The sequence below is a fragment of the Bombyx mandarina genome, chromosome 21, assembly GCF_030267445.1.
Source record: "Bombyx mandarina strain Sakado chromosome 21, ASM3026744v2".
NCBI lineage: Eukaryota > Metazoa > Arthropoda > Insecta > Lepidoptera > Bombycidae > Bombyx > Bombyx mandarina.
In genome coordinates, this window is record NC_143227.1 from 6,442,343 (window position 1) to 6,465,119 (window position 22,777).

A 22,777-nucleotide genomic window follows, 5' to 3' on the forward strand; every position below is an offset into this window, starting at 1 on the left:
GATTGAGGCACTACGAAGTCTGCCGGGTCAGCTAGTTTATTAATAAATACGAAGATCAACAAATAATTTATGAAGTCAAGGAATCATAAATTTATTTTCGTTATAGGACACGAGACCTAATTAATTTATTAGTAAAAACGTCAGAACGTACCAAAGCACAAGTAATTGTCTTATAACTGCGTAACATTTTCATGAAATACTAGCTGACCCGGCAGACTTCGTAGTGCCTCAATCGATAAATAAAATACCTAAGCTTTTGTATAAAATAAACTTGAAACAAACAAAAGGATTCGTCTGACGTCTGTGTCCCCACATCAACGGAAAAACAAACCGAGCATTTTCATATTTATCTACCCTTTAAACCTTCTCTGGGCTTCCATAAATAATTTAAGACCAAAATAAGCCAAATCGGTACAGCCGTTCTCGAGTTTTAGCGAGACTAACGAACAGCAATTCATTTTATATATAGAGATATTATAGATGTCGGCGCAAATATGACTATTTACCTACTGATCATCAACTAATTACTCTGTGATAAGAAATTGATGTTAAACAGTCCCTTTTATTGTAATTTCAATACTTTAAAATCTTGTAAACACGCTCACGTGTTTAATACTTGTCAACACGCTGACGTGTAAAGTCCTATAAATACGGCCGTGCTGTCTAGCGTTGATTTGGGGTCCCCACCTTCCCAACTTCCACCCCAATCCCCCAGCCGACTGCCGTTTTCACGGCAAAGGCACTCCCCCCCTTGTTGCTGGTAAAGCGCAGGGGTGAACTCCGACTCAGGGGACTCGCCTTTCGGCGAGTGTGCCTTAAGTCCCGGGGACGCCCCCCCCGGGCAAACCAAGATGTGCGACGAAGACGACCCCGCGATGTTCGTGAAGTTTGTCCGGGAATTCTGCCCGGACATAGTATCGAAGTTCCGGGCCTATAAGGCCAACCTGAAAGCGTCCCACGTACCGGTCGCCGCCGCCGCGATTATCCCCGACTCGCCGATGTCGCCCCCCACCCCCGCGCCCGCGTCGATCGCGTCATGCGCGGCATCGAGCTCCGGCTCCGACTCCGAGTCGGAAATGGAGTTCGAGTCGGCCGCCAGCCCCGAACCCGGACCCTCGGATGGGTTCCAAACCGTCACGCGCGGCAAAAAACGCGCCCGTGCCGTGGAACCGTCCACGGCGCCAAAACAGCCTAAGGCCGCGAACGCGTCGCGTCCCAAAGTCGTGGTCACACCCGACTCCCCTCGCCGCGCAACTCCGTCGCCGAAACCCGCGCCCGTCAACAAAATCGTCGCGCCCCCGCCCGTAATCCTACGTGAAAAATCCGCGTGGAACCGGGTATCCCAGGCCCTTACGGCCAACAAAATCAACTATTCCCAAGCGCGTAATCTTGCGCACGGGATTCAAATAAAGGTCGCAACGCCGGGCGACCATAGGGCCCTCACTTCTTACCTCCGAAAGGAGAGCATAGGATACCACACCTATGCACTCCAGGAGGACCGCGAGCTCCGCGTAGTAATACGCGGAGTACCAAAAGAGCTCGACGTCGAGCTAATCAAGGAAGACCTAATCAGGCAAACGTACCCAATCATAAGTGTGCACCGTATGCACAGCGGGCGCGATAAATTCGCGTATAACATGGTTCTCGTCGCGTTGGAACCAACCGCCGAAGGCAAACGAATTGCCTCAAGCCTCCGCACCGTTTGCGGGTTATCAGGGGTCACCGTCGAGGCCCCACACAAAAAAGGCACTCCCGGTCAGTGCCATAGGTGCCAACTGTATGGCCACTCCGCGCGCAACTGCCACGCGCGTCCGCGGTGCGTAAAGTGCCTCGGTGACCACGCGACAGCCGACTGTTCGCGGGTCAAAGAGACCGCGACCGAACCGCCGAGCTGTGTGCTCTGCCAGAAGCAGGGCCACACAGCCAACTACCGCGGATGCCCCAAGGCCCCGCGGAAGCGTCTGGCCAACGCGCCATCTAAAACCGTCGGCCCAAAGACTTCGGCGCCCCGCGCGCCGAAACCTGCCTTCGTGCCGGCACCGGTGCCCACCGTCTCCGCGTAGGCAAAACCGCGGCCGCTCACGTTGGCAGGGAAACCACCGGCACCCCAGCCCCTGCTCGCGCCGCGCCCCGCCCTCGCGCCCGGTCCCGCGCCTCGCCCCGGCCCCGCGCGGCCTGCCATAAACGACTTTTCAATCGTGCGTGATTATATCGCCGCGATAAATATAGATCGCATGCGCTCGTTCGCCGACGCCATGCGCAGGGCAGTCACGGCCGATGACCGCCTATACGCGACGTTCGACCATATGGACGTCATCGAGTCCGTCCAGCGTACGCTGGCTTGATTACCGGTAATCAATGGCCAACAACGGTAGGGTAAAACCGCGTTCCTTAAAGTTAGCATTTTATAATGCTAACGGACTCGCGCGTCAGCGCGATCAAGTTTATGAGTTTCTTCGCGACAATCTCATCGACATCCTTCTGGTGCAGGAGACCTTCCTAAAGCCCTCGCGTCGCGACCCCAAAGTCGCGAATTACGTCATGGTTAGGAATGACAGACTCTCCACCCGTAAGGGCGGGACTGTCATTTACTATAGGAGGGCCCTGCACTGCGTCCCTCTCGATACTCCCTCGCTCTTACATATCGAGGCGTCAGTGTGCCGCATCGCGCTGACGGGACACCAGCCGATCGTCATCGCATCCGTATATCTCCCTCCTGACAAACCCCTCCTGAGCAGTGACCTCGAGACACTGCTCGGTATGGGGGACGCGGTCATTCTGGCAGGCGATTTAAATTGCCACCACACTAGGTGGAACTGCCATCGCACGAATGTGAACGGTAGGCGTCTCGACGCGTTCATAGACGACCTCACATTCGAAATATTCAACCCCCCGACCCCCACGTGCTATCCGTACAACGCCGCGCGTCGTCCGAGCACAATAGATCTGGCACTGCTGAGGAACGTAACTCTGCGCTTACGCTCCATCGAGGCAATGTCAGAACTCGACTCAGACCACCGACCTGTCGTCATGCAGCTCGGTCGCCCACTCAACCGCGAACCAGATACGAGGACCATGGTGGATTGGAAGAAGCTGGGCACGTGCTTAGCTGACACCGCCCCACCAATCCTCCCTTGCGGCCCGGATTCAACTCCATCCCCCGAGGATACCGTCGAATCCATAAACATCTTCACTGATCACGTCTCGACGGCGATCATAAGATCCTCGAAACAAGTCGATCTGGAGGACTGCTTCCACCGCATCAGACTTTCCCCCGATCTTAGGGACCTCGTTAGAATCAGAAACGCGGCAATCCGGGCCTACGATCGATATCCCATGGATTCAAACCGGACTCGGATGCGTCGCTTACAGCGGGAGGTCAAATCCCGCTTAAGCGACGCCCGAAACGAAAACTGGGATAGTTATTTAGAAGAACTCGCGCCCACTCACCAAGCATACTGGCGACTAGCTAGGACCCTCAAGTCCGAAACTATCGTCACTATGCCGCCTCTCGTACGCCCCTCAGGCCAACCACCGGCTTACGATGACGATGACAAGGCAGAGTTGCTGGCCGATGCACTGCAAGAACAGTGCACCACCAGCACTCAACACGCGGACCCCGAACACACCGAGTTCGTCGACGGGGAGGTCGAGCGCAGAGCTTCCCTGCCGCCCTCGGACGCGTTACCCCCCATTACCACTTCCGAGGTTAAGGAGGCGATCGATAGCCTACAACCACGGAAAGCTCCCGGCTCCGACGGCATCCGCAACCGCGCGCTAAAACTGTTACCAGCCCAACTGATAACGATGTTGGCCACGATATTAAATGCTGCTATGACGAACTGCATCTTTCCCGCGGCGTGGAAAGAAGCGGACGTTATCGGCATACACAAGCCGGGCAAACCGAATAACGAAACCGCGAGTTACCGCCCCATCAGTCTCCTCCCGGCGATAGGCAAATTATACGAACGGCTCCTTCGTAAACGCCTCTGGGATTTCGTATCCGCGAATAAAATTCTTATAGACGAGCAGTTTGGATTCCGCGCCAGACACTCGTGCGTCCATCAAGTGCACCGCCTCACGGAGCACATCTTACTAGGGCTGAACAGGCGGAAACCCATTCCGACAGGAGCCCTCTTCTTCGATATAGCGAAGGCGTTCGACAAAGTCTGGCACAACGGTTTGATATTCAAACTGTATAACATGGGAGTGCCAGACAGACTCGTGCTCATCATACGAGACTACTTGTCGAACCGTTCGTTCCGATATCGAGTCGAGGGAACGCGTTCCCGGCCCCGTCACGTCACAGCCGGAGTCCCGCAAGGCTCCGCCCTCTCCCCGTTACTATTCAGTTTGTATATCAACGATATACCCCGGTCTCCGGAGACCCATCTGGCGCTCTTCGCCGATGACACCGCCATCTACTACTCGTGTAGGAAGAAGGCGTTGCTTCATCGACGACTTCAGACCGCAGCTATCACCATGGGACAGTGGTTCTGGAAGTGGCGCATCGACATTAACCCCACGAAAAGCACAGCGGTGCTCTTCAAAAGAGGTCGCCCTCCGAACACCACGCTGAGCATCCCCCTCCCGACTAGGCGCGTCAATACCCCCGCCCCCGCCGTTCGCCCGATCACGATGTTCGACCAGCCCATACCGTGGGCCCCGAAGGTCAAATATTTAGGCGTCACCCTCGACAGTAGGATGACATTCCGCCCCCACATCAAGACGGTACGCGATCGTGCCGCCTTCATTCTAGGACGTCTCTACCCGATGATATGTAGGCGAAGTAAAATGTCCCTTAGAAATAAGGTGACACTCTACAAAACTTGCATACGCCCCGTCATGACCTATGCAAGTGTAGTGTTCGCTCACGCGGCCCGCATACACTTGAAATCATTCCAAATTATTCAATCCCGTTTTTGCAGGATAGCCGTCGGAGCCCCGTGGTTCGTTAGGAACGTCGACCTCCATGACGACCTGGACTTAGAGTCCATCAGTAAGTATCTGCAGTCGGCGTCCATGCGCCACTTCGATAAAGCGGCACGACACGAGAACCCTCTCATCGTGGCCGCCGGTAACTACATTCCCGATCCTGCGGACAGAATGGAAAGCAGTCGACGTCGCCCAAAATACGTCATCTCGGATCCGCCCGATCCACTAACGGTGCTTTTAGGTAATTCAAGCACCGGTCACCGTTCTCGTCGAACCCGTCGCTTGCGACGAAGGGCTCGACGAGTAAATTAACTCTCAGACACAGCCCACTGAGTTTCTCGCCGGATCTTCTCAGTGGGTCGCGTTTCCGATCCGGTGGTAGATTCTGCGAAGCACGACTCTTGCTAGGGTTCGTGTTAGCAACGTCATCAGGTTTGAGCCCCGTGAGCTCACCTACAAAAGTTAGGGTTACGCTGACATAGCCTCTCAAGGCTCTCAGCTTAGGTAGGAAAAAAAAAAAAAAAAAAGCGTTGATTCATTCGTGTCCGAGCCGTAGTACAGTACGGATCTCTCTGAACGTTGTCACACTTCTCGTGAAATATACGCAGTTATTGTGAAGTTCTGGTGAAGTTTTGTTTCGGAAGCCCAAACATGAGTCATCGTCGAGAACTTAATGACCGTGACGTCAGCAATGGTGACGTCACACTTTTTAAAAACATTCCTTCGGCGTTTCTCCTCCGACATCAGAAGCGGGATCACACGCCGCCTCCGCTCAGCAACAACCTGGTGACCAGATAACCGTATCGGCGGAAGAAGACTACCCCCCAGCAACAGCCGATGAGCCTATACATCTACTTCACAAATCAGCATGGTCGAGCAACAAAATCAACACTCAAAGATAAGTTTTTATTTTTGATTACTAAAGTTCCACCACATAAGTACCACAGTGTACGCCTCGGCAAAAGTACCACAGTGTACGCCTCGGCAAAAGTACCACAGTGTACGCCCACTACATAAGTACCACAGTGTACGCCCACTACATAAGTACCACAGTGTACGCCCACTACATAAGTACCACAGTGTACGCCCACTACATAAGTACCACAGTGTACGCCACAACATCACACTACACAACATCCTTATCCGAACACCTTAAATAAATCTACGAGAACCGCCGAGAACTCTACGAGAACCGCCGAGCACTCTACGAGAACCGCCGAGAATTCTACGAGAACCCTACTATACCCTCCGAGAACCCTACTATACCCTCCGAGAACCCTACGATACCCTCCGAGAACCCTACGATACCCTCCGAGAACCCTACAATCAAATCGCATTAATAAGTCTCAAACCTACATAGTTACAAGTAACGCAAGTATAACAGATGCGCTACTCAGAGAAACTTTTTATTCCTGCAGGTCAATGAGAATCAAAGAAAAAACCTACGAGAATCAACGAGGCCGGTGCAGAGCGCGCACCGCCTGTCAGTATGGCCGTGTCGGCGCAAATATGACTATTTACCTACTGATCATCAACTAATTACTCTGTGATAAGAAATTGATGTTAAACAGTCCCTTTTATTGTAATTTCAATACTTTAAAATCTTGTAAACACGCTCACGTGTTTAATACTTGTCAACACGCTGACGTGTAAAGTCCTATAAATACGGCCGTGCTGTCTAGCGTTGATTATATCAACGATATACCCCGGTCTCCGGAGACCCATCTAGCGCTCTTCGCCGATGACACGGCTATCTACTACTCGTGTAGGAAGATGTCGTTGCTTCATCGGCGACTCCAGACCGCAGTAACCACCATGGGACAGTGGTTCCGGAAGTGGCGAATAGACATTAACCCCACGAAAAGCACAGCGGTGCTATTCAAAAGGGGTCGCCCTCCGAATACCACTTCGAGCACCCCACTCCCCAGTAGGCGCGTAAACACCTCCGCCGTTAGCCCCATCACTCTCTTTGACCAGCCCATACCGTGGGCCCCGAAGGTCAAATACCTAGGCGTCACCCTCGACAGAGGGATGACATTCCGTCCCCACGTAAAAACGGTACGCGATCGCGCCGCGTTTATACTAGGACGACTCTACCCAATGCTTTGTAGACGAAGCAAACTGTCCCTCCGTAACAAGGTAACCCTCTACAAAACTTGCATACGCCCCGTCATGACGTATGCAAGCGTAGTGTTCGCTCACGCGGCCCGCACCAACTTGAAACCCCTTCAGGTAATACAATCCCGATTCTGCAGGATAGCCGTCGGAGCACCATGGTTCCAGAGGAACGTGGACCTCCACGATGACCTGGAGCTCGACCCCGTCAGTAAGTATCTACAGTCGGCATCGCTGCGCCACTTTGAGAAGGCGGCACGACATGAGAACCCTCTTGTCGTGGCCGCCGGAAACTACATACCCGATCCTGTAGACCGTTTGGTAAACCGTCGACGTCGCCCAAAGCACGTCATCACGGATCCTCCTGATCCACTAACGGTGCTTTTAGGCAATACAAGCACCGGTCACCGTCCTCGCCGAACCCGTCGCTTGCGACGAAGGGCTCGACGAGCGAATTAACCCACAGACACAGCCCACTGAGTTTCTCGCCGGATCTTCTCAGTGGGTCGCGCTTCCGATCCGGTGGTAGATTCTGCGAAGCACTGCTCTTGCTAGGGCGGTGTTAGCAATTCTCCGGTTTGAGCCCCGCGAGCTCACCTACACAAGCTAGGGTAAGCTGAAATAGCCTCTCAAGGCTATCAGCATAGGTAGGAAAAAAAAAAAAAAAAAAAAAAAAAAAGCGTTGATTCATTCGTGTCCGAGCCGTAGTACAGTACGGATCTCTCTGAACGTTGTCACACTTCTCGTGAAATATACGCAGTTATTGTGAAGTTCTGGTGAAGTTTTGTTTCGGAAGCCCAAACATGAGTCATCGTCGAGAACTTAATGACCGTGACGTCAGCAATGGTGACGTCACACTTTTTAAAAACATTCCTTCGGCGTTTCTCCTCCGACATAGATAATAGATACAAAGGTCAACAAATAATTTATGAAGTCAAGGAATCATAAATTTATTATCGTTATAAGACACGAGACCTAATTAATTTATTAGTAAAAACGTCAGAAACGTACCAAAGCACAAGTAATTGTCTTTTAACTGCGTAACATTTTCATGAAATATTATCTCGCGAAGGCGTTATTATTTTACGACGCAGAGTCGAAATATAAAAAGACATAAAACACGCTTAATTGCTTCTGATGGCGCGTCTGGGATCGAAGACGGGAACGGATAAAATCGAGAGCAAACTCGGAGGGTTTCGTGTGAAAAAAAAAATAGCGCCCGGTCAAGATAATCGTGGCGCTCGGCAGTAAAATTTTACACTCCGGATAAAACCGCTTCTCTGCAATCAGTGAGGATTGTGCTAGGATCTGAGCCTCGTCGCGTTAAATGCTCGCTCTAGACAGCGGAAAAATAAAAAAAACATTTCGACCTGTCAGAATTATATTAGGGAGCCTAGAAACGTGATTTGAGTAACGCTTTTTTCGACTAATACTGACACTGATAAAAATAATTTATCATTGTTTTCGCTGACCTAAATTTGGTTTCAAAATTTTATACAAAAACTAAAACTAAAGCTAAAGCGTGATTTATTCTAGGTTTCTTTTATTACTTTCATTGATCATTGTGCCGTATGCAATAGAACAACATTCAAATATCGACAAATGGCACTTTAGTAGTCCGTGACAACGAAAACTGCAAATTATGAAAACATTGTAATGAAAATAAGAAAGTGAAGCTAAATTTGTTTACTTTCAAACACGCTTACAGGGATTGTAAGGGATTTTAACAAGCAATAAATACACTAGTCATTTATTTCAGCGGAACATTGTTTTGCACTTTGACACACTTGCGCGACCCTCGTTCTGATCAAAAACCCATTTCGTTCGCAAGATCTTATAATAAATTCTCGAAGGTTCTATGAAAATTCCACGCATACAGGAGGAAACCACGCGTGAACGCAAAGATACAGCTCCGTTGGCCTCTATTGAAATAGTTGAAAGACCTTTACAATGTATCCATGTTTACGTGCTAAATATAGACAACATCTGTTAAGAACTGAAAATAATAATATTAATATTTGGGTAGGATTAAAATGAAGATAGAGATCTTTTTTGTCCTTTATTATACACAGAGTTATTAATACATAGAGCATACTGGTATTCAAAATGAGGAAGTTTAAGAGAATGCATAGATATTTGATACTCTTTACATTTACTGAAAGGAGTTTGATGAATTTTCGCAATATAATAAATAGCTTATATATCAAAATATTATATAATAGGATCACCTGTATACAATCAATGTACGATGGGTATGATACAAGTACTTTCAAGTAATCGAAGTTTTTCTAATACTTATTAAAATAAATATGATTATCTATACTAATATTATAAAGAGGAAAGATTTGTTTGTTTGTTTGTTTCGAATAGGCCCCGAAACTACTGGACCGATTTGAAAAATTATTTTTCAATTAGAAGCCGACATTGTCCCTGATGAACATAGGCTACTTTTTTTAATTTTTTTTTTTTTTTTGTTTCATGTGTGTTTTAATGTTTCCGAAGCGAAGCGAGGGCGGGTCACTAGTTAAATATAAAAATATCGTAGGCTTAATTCAAATATTTTGCAATAAGTCACCGAGTTATAGCCTATAGCCTTCCTCAATAAATGGGCTATCTAACACTGAAAGAATTTTTCAAATCAGACCAGTAGTTCCTGAGATTAGCGCGTTCAAACAAACAAACTCTTCAGCTTTATAATATTAGTATAGATTATATTATAATATGTTCTTCTGTGTTACTAGTTTGTTGTTTGCCACAAAGTATTCGTCGAGTATTAACAGCAGAAGGAAGCCCGGTGGTGAAAAACATAAAGCTCTTTCAAAAACGAACATAACTTTTTGATACAACGAGTCCCGCTCTCCTACTACACGTTCCAATTCAATGCAACGCTTTGTAGGTTGTGGTTTTTCAATGTGCTTATCAAACAAATATAAAGTTTCACCTGACATAGTTTTGGAACGAAGTTCCTTATGGGACGATGCGGAGGGATACCCTGACCGGGAAAAAACGTCCGTAACGTAAGATTTTTATTAGTTTTTTTTTTTTTTTCCTACCTATGCTGATAGCCTTGAGAGGCTATTTCAGCTTCACCCTAACGTGTGTAGGTGAGCTCACGGGGCTCAAACCGGAGATTTGCTAACACTGACCCTAGCAAGAGCAGTGCTTCGCAGAATCTACCACCGGATCGGAAACGCGACCCACTGAGAAGATCCGGCGAAAAAATCACTGGGCATTTTATTAGTAATGCACACAGTGTACGACTTAACTTTGTAATGACGTGCAAAAAATTACATATTTTTATCATGCATTGACCACGATGTCAGAGCGTTCGTTTGCGCAATACACTAACTCTTATGCAAACAACCGTGAATGAAGTGTACCACAATAAGTTCGCACGTTACCGAATGAACGTGGGTTGTTGCGAAACCTCCAGTTTTATTTTATTTATACCTCGAATAGAACTTAAAATTAATATTTTTATAATACGCCACCACACATATTTTTTTTATTTATACCGCTCTGAGCTTAACGTTTATGACTTCAATAGAATAAAGTACCTAATCCAAATAATTCTATCAAAATAAAGACGCTTATATCGGATTGTGGAATATTCATGTAAATACAATATAACACTTGAAAATAATTTAATTGAATTTTGAATAATGGTTTTAATTAAACTGTACTGTCGTTTACTATTTCATCAATTTTACTTTCATTCAAGACTTTTTTTGCTATTTATTTATTCCTCACTATTTAATTTTATTCTATCGATATTGAATATCGTTCACAAGATTGTTAATCGTTAATACTCGCAGAAAGTTACTAGTATAACAGAGACTATTAGTTTCAGATCGGCATCAGCACTATAAATATAGGGTCGATCCCTTCCGCAGCAATAGCTTTTTGGATTCGATTCAACCAACTAAGCGGGCTTTTCGTCATTTCCTAATATGAAACTCGCTACACTGGAATAATTGCACGGTATTAAGTTCGTAGAATTTAATGGTCTCCTAACAAACAAGACTTCCTTTTCATATTGATAAATCTGTATATCAAACGAAATCTTTATTCTCTTTTTACCCACCTTATCCCACACTAGGTGGAATTTTTCTCTTTTATTCTCTTCTATCAGCCGTCATCTCAACACTCTCTCTCATATCGTCATTCACACACTCCATCCATGTCTTCTTTGATCGATCTCTTCCCCCTCTACCTTACACTACCATTTTCACACATTGTCATGTCCTAGTCACATGCATCTTTTCTCTACGCATCACATGTCCATACCACGCTAACGAAATAAAAAGATTTTATTTCAAAAGTATAATTATCTTCGCCTACTTATGTTGCTGAGCGTATTTGTTTAATTTTAGCACAACTTTAATATATAATTACAATTAATGTGACAACAACTGAGCGAACACATCAAAAGCAGAAATTTTTCACTTATCACGTCAATGGTCCTTCAACAAAATTTTGCTTAGGTAAATAATGTTATGTCATCACTGTGCTGTGGATAATAAAGCATCAAATACAACATTCCAAAATTTCATTGGCTCCTTGGTTGGTTTCATATTATATTTAATTTTAGATATCTAAATGATTATTTAGCCAAGAACAGAACAATCCAACTACACAATACATACGGAAATTCGCGAAAAGTAGACGGAACCATAGGTTTCTCGATTCCATTATATGTATACCACTATGTACGAGTGTTATACTGGGTTCAATTATTAAAGTTTAACAAATAAAACCTTACTTGTTTATGACCACAAAAATAACGTATTTGTAATGTAACAAACTGTAAAATAAATAAAACATAAGTATGATTACACACGGATTCAATTGATTAAACAACTTTTATAAAAATTACTAATGCCAATATCAGATCATTCCTGTTATGTCGGGTCCAGTATTGCGACTTATGATTTTTAGCTGTTCCAAAAACTTTGTGATTTTTTTCTAAGAAACCATATCCCTTTCTTTGGACTGGGAGACCTCCAATCTCCTACGAGGCCCCTATGCCTAAAGGAACGAGCGCGTATGCGGCTCTCGATAGCGAAATACGGTAAAAATTGGGCCGAAAATAGTAGATATATGTTTTAAAGTATACTTGTAGCTATCAGATGAATTCTATGCCTTAAGATAAGTCTCACTCCTAGGCGTTAACGGGCTTAGATAACTTTTACAAACTAGGAGTGCCGTAGGCTCTTTCAGTTTATGGATGCCCATAAACAAATAGAAAGTAAAATGGTAGAACGGTACTATACATTAATTGTAGGGCATGTCTTTTTTTTTATTGTCTTTGTAGGCAGACGAGCATACGGTCCACCTGATGGTAAGTGTTCGCTGGGGCAGAGCCAAGGCGCTGCCTACCATTAAGTACTCTCCGCAAGCCTCGTTTGAAGAAGGACATGATATAGCGCTCGGAAAATACCGTGGAGGGGAGTTCATTCCAAAACCGGGTGGTACGTGGCAAAAAATACCTCTGGAAATGCACTGTGGATGACCGCTGTGGTTCCAGGTAGTATGGATGAATCCTACTCTGGTGGCGGGCGATGCGATGGTAAAAACGAGATGACGGTATCATCTCGAATAATTCCTCAGAGCATTCCCCATGAAACATACGGTATAAAACACAGAGAGAACCGAAGTCCCTCCGTAGACCCAAAGGTTCCAAGCGATCCGTGAGAGCGGGACTATCGACCATCCGAACAGCCCGTTTCTGTATGGAGTCAAATGGAAGTAGCTGGTATTTGGGAGCCCCGGCCCAGAGGTGAGAGCAGTACTCCACGCGAGGCCGAAACTGCGCTTTATAAAGCGTAAGTCTCTGCCCAAGCGTGAAATACCGCTTCGCTCTGTTGTGGACTCCCAGCATTTTAGAGGCCAATTTGGTTTTACCTTCCAAATGACTCCGAAATTTGGACATTGCTCGAAATATCGACCCCCAAAATCCCTATACTCGCAGAAAGCTGCAGGGATACTCCTTGAAATTTCGGCGCCATGACAAAAGGATCCTTCTTCGCAGTGAAGACCCGGAACCAGACTGCGTGAGTATCGCAACCTATACGATTAAGATGTTGACCTAATATCTCAAAACGTATCTTCACATTCTGATGTCAATAGGATTTGGTAACTATACACCGCCAGATAAACTGTGCGATTGTGCATCCATTTATCGCAATTGAACAATTTCAACTTTTTGCGTTCATTTTAATACTCAATATAGTTGAAGTGTAAAAATATCTAAAACTATTGATAAACGATCACCAACTTATAAGCTGCATTAAGTGGAATAGACTTGAAGGACTAACGACCGAAGTTTGTCTATCGTGTCTTCGAAAGGGTCACCCTTTGATCTTATATAATATTAAGTAGAGAGTTCTTCAAGAAACTCGAGTTTCAACTTTATGGATGCGCGATGTAGTATCGAAAAAAAATATCAAGTCAAGTGGAATTGAAGTCTTAGATTAGCGCGATTAGGTTTGAATTCGAAAACCTAAGTGCGCGATTATGATATTGAACGTTGTAGATATGAGAAACAACGTGCTCAGATTTGTTGCAAGTTAAAAATCTAAAATCCAGCTATTTTAGAGAAAGAACAATGAAACAAAGAGACATAGAAAATGAATAGATTTTAAGTTCAATTTCTCTATCGTGATATATGATTTGTGTAATAAATATTGACATTAAATTGACTTTGCAAAAGAATAAATTTCTGAAATTTTAAATGTGACGGGCGGACGGATTTACGGGCACCGAAACATAATTAAAATAATTAGATACCAAAATTAAATAACCAACCAGATGTTTTCAAATATGGATTCAATATAAGGTTGGATTGTTTAAAAGTTGGATATAAGTACGTTATAGTCGTGTACTAAAATAAAGGTGTAGATATGTATTAAGTGAGAAGATCTCGTTAAAACTTACTATTTCGTGAGCACTGCTACGAATAAGTAACGTGGTTTAATGTGAGGAGATATAATGCAATGCACTTCAATCTTAATCTTATTTAATTTTGATTTGAAGAACGAACCGTGTGGAAGACCGCCCACACATGTGAATAGCAAGGAATTGAAAGAGATGGCGGAAGCCAATCCGAGCTAAACTACCCAGGAATTAGCGGCATGGTTTAACGTTACCTTACCAACAACATCGACTCATTTGCGTCAATAAAATAGAAAAATATGAAAAATGGGTGCCTCGTGATTTGTCTGAACTGCAGAAAGAAACGCGTGTTGAAACTTGTGTTGGCTTGTTAAAGCGATAGAGAAATAAAGGAATATTTAATCGGATTGTGACATGTGATGAAAAATGGATTCTTTACGATAACCGTAAGCGAAACATGCAATGGCTGACCCCAGGTCAAGCGCCGCAACAGTGTCCTAAAGCAAAGATTACCAATAAAAAGGTAATGGTAGCTGTTTGGTGGTCTCAGCATGGTGTTATTCACTATAGCTTTCTCCGATCTGGTCAAGCAGTAACGGCATATGTCTACTGTGCCGAACTCCGAACAATGATAGCAAAACTTGGAATGAAACAGCCCCGACTCATGAATCGATCTTCACTATTATTGCTCCATGATAACGCGAGACCTCATACAGCATGAGAAACCGTTTAAACTCTACAGGAACTGCAATTAAAAACCATTTGTCACCCTCTGTATTCGCCAGGCCTTGCTCCAACGGAGTACCATGTTTTTCGTGATTTGGACAATTTTCTACGTGATAAAAAGTTTTCTTCCCAGGAGGCAGTACATAACGCTTTCACACAGTTTGTAGAATCTAGATCACCAGAGTTCTATCGAAAATACATAAATGACCTTCATGTTAGATGGCAACAATGTATAGATAATAATGGTAGAAATTTTGATTAAATAAATATGCTAAATAAAAAAAATTAAAAAAAAAAAATTCAATTTTTCCGTACAAATCGGCAATTTTATACTTTAATCCCTAATGTTATAAAACTATTAGATTTATTATACCTTATACCACTGAATCGACCACGGTATAGTTACACTCTGGTCTGTGTATATTAGCACTGTCCGTAACTAGTAAGTGTCACCACAAGTAAGTGTCGATTGGCAATCACCTTAAGCTGGTATAATACTCAGAGCTGCCCCATAATCCGGTAAGATCCTTTTTATTCCACAAGAGAAAACCGCCGGATCACCACCCGCGCGGCAGGTGGGGTATGTGGGAGTTGAACCTCACTAAAAACTCCTGCCGCTCACAACCGGCACTACCTCGGACTGGGACGGAGCCCAGTCGGGGCTATTGAGACGGCGGGACAGGTTTGACGCAGAGTACATTACATCCATCCCGCCGGGTAAGACCCTTAGTCGCCTTTTATCAAACCAACGGGAGGAAGAGATGTAGTGGTGTTAATGTTTTATTTTTTCCATTTATTCACTATTACGAAAGGCTTATATAAAGTCACAGTTGTGTTCTACACCGATTTCTTACACTATAATAGTTGTGAATATATTACAAGTACGTCAAAAGCAAAATTGACCCCGAAAGCGCAGCGTCAGATAACAAACGCATGTACCAGCCGTCCTGTTTCACCTACAACACCTACTAAACTAAGCCTATAACTCTAGATCAGTGATTCTCAAACTTTTTTCTCACTATATAGTTTGAACGATTTCCAAATTGGTCGGCACATAAAGAAAAAAATATATAAGGATTTAAATAACGATTCCGGAGAAAATTATTTGTACATATTCTTTTAAATTATATTATTTCATATTTTAACATATTCACGAAAAAGTACTTACTTCTCTTTTAAATTATTCGGAATAAAAACAATAATTTGTACTATAATCATTTCTAAAATTTGACATCAATTCCCCAGCAGACCGCTTGAATCACTACGTCAGATGAAAAAGAAAAGAGTATCATATTTCCTTCTAATCAAACACTAAGCATATTTTTTTATTTAAAAAAATATATTAATTTTGAAATACATTGATGGTAGGTTGTCCCTGTGAGCCTGTACGGGTAGGTACCACCACTCTGCCTAATTCTGCCCCCAAGAAGTAATGCATTTCGGTTTGAAGGGTGCGGTAGCCCTTGTACCATAAAAGTGAGATATAGAACCCATTTCTCAAGTTGGGTGGCGTCATTCACACTAGTGATATCTGATAAGCTCCGATAACCACCTAACAACTGGGGGGCCGTGAGTTCTCCCACCCACCTAAGTAAAAAAATAACACTCACCAGACTATGTAAAGAACTGCCTATCTCACACTATCTACAAAAATGCCCCATTATGTTAAAAATACATAAATATATGTCATCCTAACGGGAGTAGGTTTTTTGTGGTCTCAAAGGATTATCCGGCCCTCATAATTTTCCCGGAACGGAAGATAAAAATGCGATTTCTAATCAAACGAATTAAGGTTTATTGAACACAAAGGCCGGTTGACGATGTAACAACAACTGATTGATTCAATAATAATAAAAAAAGAAACGAAATTAGAAATTGATGTACATTATTTATTTATTGCATAAACAGGTGTACGAATTCACTGTCTACTAAGTGTAAAGTGGTAACCAGAGGTCATAGATTTGATTGACATCGTGAATAGCTCCATTTACTTTGACAAAGTCAATCCTAAATCTCAGTTGATAGGCAGCGACTTTGCTGTGCTCCTGGCATTGCTGACGTCCATGAGTGACGGTAACCACTCACCATCCACTTACCATCATCCATCAGGTGATCCATATGCTCGTCTGCATACAAAGGCAATAAAAAAGTGTGTGGTATACTGGCTATCATACCTTTAAAGCCGGAACCCGGATACTGGTACTTATCCATGGAAGTTCACAAGACGCCCTATCGTAATTATTATCTTGAATAATTTCAATAATGACCTTAAATACAACGTCCTTAAATACAATATCATTATTAAAATCATTCAACACAACATAAGTACTGCACGCTTAAAAAAATCATAAACCTGCCCTCGTATAAGTTGTTTTGTACCTGTACTTAAGAACAATTACACAGAGGACAGGTTCAAAGTTTTGTAAGCCTCAAAACGAATATTAAAAATCTTGGCTTTTAATTTATGTTTAAGTTAAATTTATAAAACACTAGCTGACCCGGCAGACTTCGTAGTGCATCAATCGATAAATAAAAGACCTAAACCTTTGTATAAAATAAACTTAAAACAAACAAAAGGAATCCGTCCAACGGGAGACACATCAAAGGAAAAACAAAATTGTTATTTTTATTTAATTCCGAGCATTTTCATATTTGTATACCTTTTAAACCTTCTCTGGACTTCCACAAATAATTCAAGACCAAAATTAGCCAAATCGGTCCAGCCGTTCTCGAATTTTAGCGAGACTAACGAACACCATTTCATTTTTATATATAAAGCATTTCATTAATTAGTACAAAGTTATGTTATGAACTTACCAAAAACTTTAAGCACGAAACAATCCGTAAACACGTCACAAACACAGCAACTTAATCAAAACTAAGCGAAAGAAATCAAAACTGAAACTTATATTTTTACACACAGTCACAGAAACACGTATTTTAACTGTATACATTAACAACCAAATTAAAATCGGACACTTAACTGGGAATTTTTATTTCAATACGATCGAACGAGTTAGAGAATTCGAAATAGAATCGAGAATTCGTTCGTAAGCTAGGCAAGCTTCGAACAGACTGAAACCGGCGGCCGGCGGACTAAAACGCGCATGTGCACAGAACCACTTATAATTTGATATCTCACATCACCGCCCTTGTGACATTCCGTGGTAAAACCTACTCGTAAATTATTCAATTTTATTTACTTATTCGTGCGCTTCTGTGGGATATTACAACACGGGTCGTAGATTTTTTTTTTGTGGCCAACCGAAACTCGAATTAGTTGCGCCGTTTCTATTAGGAACATTGTAGTGTGTACGTGAATTGTTTTCCTGAGTTTGTTTCCTTAAAGTAATACGCACATCTTCGAAGATTCATGCTTTTAGATGTTGATAAGCATTTGATTAAACAAGTATGTTCCGCTAAGCCGCGTTTTCAATTTAATTCAAAAGCTATTATCCAAATGTATTGAAGTAAGTGCGAGCGCAGTGAGATAGTCGCTCAGTAAGCCGACTACAAATAAAACGGTGGAACGGTGCAATCGTTTTTGGCAATGTTCCCGAGATCCTAGCTTCATTCCAGTCCGATTCAGCCGATATAACCCCGCACGCCATAAAAACCAAAACCAACATACATTTTTGTCGGGGATCATTTGCTTTGGTACTACCGAAATAAACCTCAAATTTCACACCATCTTTGTAATGACCTCCAGCTGGTATTGCATGAGACGTAAGTTAGGGATCTTTTGGAATTTGCCAACGAACCTCCATAGATAGCAGACATACTGAGAATAAGCACCTCAGAGGTCGTGCAACGATTTTTATTGAAGTTAAATCTTTTGTCGTGCCAAAACGAAACGGCATTGAATTTAAACATCAGATGACGATAAATCACGACTTTTCCGGTTCTCCTAATGTCTTTGGATTTAACATAAAATTTTCTATTTAAATTTAAGCAGCTTCTACTGTTTTTATTTTTTACATTAATGTACCCAATGATATTCGTTATTAAATAATCCATACATACAATTAATTAAAACAGGAAGTACATAGAAGAAAAGTAACAGAAAAGCTAAACTAAAGTGGAGTAGTAGAACAACAATCACCGAATCGGGTCTTCAAGATATTGAATCCACGAAAACGTCAATATATATTTAATGACTAAGATGTCTCAACTTGACAAGAGAATGTTATTCTTTTATCGGTTCCTGACGAGTAAGTCAAAACATATTTTATGGTACGTCAAAATGTATAAGCACAGTTTCTTTTTATAATCTCGTACTTATTTTATTTCATAATTTTCAACGTTTATTATCCTCAGTTTTTTGTGATCAAGAAAACTGTAAAATCCGTGGCCTTGGTAATTGTGAAATAAATAATTAATTGCGAGATTAAGCCATAAAACTGTTTTAATTCTTTCTTTATAATCTGTGAATATGTAAAAAGATCCTATGTTATGTTTTAGGAACCCGTAGACACCATCATCCTGAACGTCAGTGGCCAATCATGGAATGTACGGTCTAAGAGACAACTTTGTCATTAAATACGCTGTTCCCCTTCAAACCGAGTCATGAGCATGATATCTTAATGGTGGAAATTTCCAGAATTTTGATACTTTTTTGGGAAGAATAGTTAGTTAGCTGGTGGTAGGATGTCTTGTGAGTGCGCACGGGTAGATACCACCATACTGCCTATTTCTACCGTGAAGCAGTAATGTGTTTCGGTTTGAGGGATGGGGCAACCGTTGAAACTATTCTGAGACCTTAGAACTCATATTTCAATTTGGGTGGCAGCATTTACGTTGTAGATGTCTATGGGCTCCGGTAACCACTTAACACCAGGTGGGCGGTGAGCTTGTCCACCCATCAATGCAAAAAGTTTCAGACGTTGCAGTGGAAGAGATTTAAACCCCGTACTCCGATGATTTGAGTTTACAATTCCATCATGACAGACAACACAGTTCGTATGCTAAGTAAGATCTATACATGAATAGAACCAAATACAGTCATGTCAAATATCCTACATGTTTGCCATTTTTATTTTATGATACCTCACATACGTACATTTGTGTCTCGTTAAGCAATTTTTTCTCCTGATCTGGATGCGACAACTATTTTTCTTATTTATCTATACATTGATCTTAAAAGATACATAAGAAAATAAAGTGAGTATTATTTATTTACTGTCGACTAGCTTTCCGTCCACAGCTTCGTTCGTCTGCGTGGAAAATATTTCGTATCGTTTGGGGGAGACCTGGGCTAAAGGTAGATTAAAAGTTCGAACTATTCATAAAGCGAATTTCGTCATAAACAGTGACAGTGACAGTGGCTTAAGCAGATAGGATTTCTTTTGTATTAATAACTAGCCGTAACCAGTCCGCTTTGCTGGCCGATTTTTGATTAGACTTTAATTCGATTGCTACCAAAGAATAGAAAATCGCCGGCTAGACCAGTCTGAAGATTCCCTGAAAATTTCATCGAAGTCGGTAAAACCGTTTCGGAGTCCATAGGTACTATTAGGGCTTATACATACACAGGACTAGATATAATATAATTTGCTCTGTAACTTCCTGACATGTAAACAGTGTAAAAGTAAACTAAAAAAAATCTTTATATCACAATAATTTGTTTTTGTAACTCCGATTTAAGGAAATTTATTTCTTAATAGCTTTTGCCCGCGACTTCGTTCGCGTGGAATAGTTCACAAATAGTGCTTTATTTTAGAACAAATTTGGCTAGCATAAAAAATGTTATAGCGAGCCAACCTTAACATATAGACATACGCGGCTACGGACTTTTTTTAGATCTTTTAAATGGGAACAATTCTGTACATTATTTTAGCGAAACTTTAACCTTTTCTGCAGCGCACGCAGCGGAAGCTCTCAAAAGGAAAAAAAACCCGATTTTGAAACATTCTTTATTGGTGCTCCGCTTGTATTGGTCTTAGCGTGATGTTATATAGCCTATAGCCTTCCTCGATAAATGGGCTATCTAACACTGAAAGAATTCTTCAAATCGGACCAGCAGTTCCTGGGATTAGCGCGTTCAAACAAACAAACTCTTCAGCTTTATAATATTAGTATAGATTTATTTAATAAAATAAATTTAATACTCTACTCGAACTTAATCTGTCTGTCAGAAAAAAACTACATAAAAAATCGTTTCATAGTTCCGGAGACGTGCGCAAACAAACCGACAGGAAGACATAAAGCAATTCAGAAAATCCAAGTTTTATGTCCTACTTACTACTCTTCTTAATTACCTCCATTTTCTTTTATTGTTTATCTTCAACGTACAGACAAACCGGATTCTACTGTATATTGACATTAAGGGGCGGTTTGACTGTAAACTTATAAACCATAAATAAGTCTGAAAGTCAAGCCAGTGACGGACGCTCAGACAAAATTACAAAATTAAAAGTGGAAGGTCGTTGTGTTGTGGGCATGCTACGAGATGAGGAGATATTCATGTTTATTTATTGCTTAGATGCGTGGACGAGCTCACAGCCCACGTGGTGTTAAGTGGTTACTGGTGCCCATCTACAACGTAAATTATTATCTCTTAATATATCTATAATCTTACTATCTCTTATTATCTATTTGTATAAAGGATAATGTATGTGTGTTCACCTTACCTAGTTACTTATGAAAATGCATTTGGTTGCAGGCGAAGCCGTGGGTGAAGCTAGTGCTAAAACAAAGAAAATGCTTGACAGTTAAATTAATTTCTGTAATTGTCAGCGTTTAATGAAATCGCTCTAAATACGTATTCAATTGTACTTAATAAGATTGATAATAACATAATTAAATAGATTACAGAGATCGATTTGAAGCAGTGTGAAACCTTTTTCTTTCTTTTTTTTATTGCTTAGGTGAGTGGACGAGCTCACAGCCCACCTGGTGTTAAGTGGTTACTGGAGCCCATAGACATTCACAACGTAAATGCGCCACCCACCTTGAGATACAAGTTCTAAGGTCTCAAGTATAGTTACAACGGCTGCCTCACCCTTCAAACCGAAACGCATTACTGCTTCACGGCAGAAATAGGCAGGGTGGTGGTACCCACCCGTGCAGTCTCACAAGAGGTCCTACCACCAGTAAAAAACCAGTAAAATCCTTTACATATTATTATTTTATTTTGAGTGTTTTGTTTTTAAGAAAAGCCTTTGTGATTTAAGGAATAAGGACACCTGGTTCACTCAAAGTTCAAATCCCGCAGGCAGGTATTATGACGTCGACCGTAAAGGAATAAATAAAATCCAATAAAAAAAAAACAAAAAAAATTTGTTGGCTATTTCTTATCCTGTACAAATAAGACACGATTCTCAAGTCTCAAGATGGGTGGGAGGGGTTATGTTATGATGTCTATATGCTCCAGTAACCACTTAATACCAGTCGAGAGGAGCTCATTCACCCGTCTACGCAGTAACAAAAAGATATATACATATATTTTTTTACATGAACTCCGTCATATCCAATCAACTTGAAGCCAGAGTTTCATTACAACGTAAATACAGCTGTTCACCTTTGACATGAGGTTGAAGAACGTTTTATTTGCTTAATTAACTTAACACAAACATAACTTTAACATTTACTGTCGGTAGGACATCTTGTGAATCCACACTGGTAGGTATCACCACCCTGCCTGTTTCTGCCGTGAAGCAGTAATGCGTTTCGATTTGATGGATAAGGCAGCCATGTGCTCTAAAAACTGAGACGTTAGAACTCATGTCTCGAGGTGAGTAGCGGCATTTACGTTGTAGATGTCAGTGAGCTCCGGTAACCCCTTAACAGCAGATGGGCCGTGAGCTTCGTCGATCGAACTTAGCAATAAAAATAATAACTTATATTTTACAATCGCAACATAACTTTGAACTTATAATAAAAAATATCCGGTTCAAGGTGCTTCGTATATAATATGCATAGAAACACGATAAATAGCGGTCGAGAAAAACATAATATGTACTTCGGGTGGTTCACAAACAGAGTACATATACAAAATATAAAGAACTGCAATGCGTTAGTGGAAATGGGTCACACCTCACTCACGATATTGGAATAAATAAATAAATAAAACTATGTTTCTTCACTACATAGTATAAAATAAGTCGCT

At 42.3% G+C, this 22,777-nt stretch overlaps 1 protein-coding gene across 2 annotated transcripts in view; it reads right to left on the minus strand.

Annotated features, from left to right (window-relative positions):
* Positions 1 to 17,758, minus strand: part of LOC114248628 (zwei Ig domain protein zig-8) — a 127,931-nt gene extending 110,173 nt beyond the window's left edge. The window contains exon 1 of one of the 2 annotated variants that reach the window (XM_028181924.2): positions 17,488 to 17,758. The gene's annotated coding sequence lies outside the window, so the exon portion shown is untranslated. The remainder of the gene's footprint in view (positions 1 to 17,487) is intronic. The other variant, XM_028181925.2, reaches the window with a different exon arrangement.
* Positions 17,759 to 22,777: the final 5,019 nt, after the last annotated feature.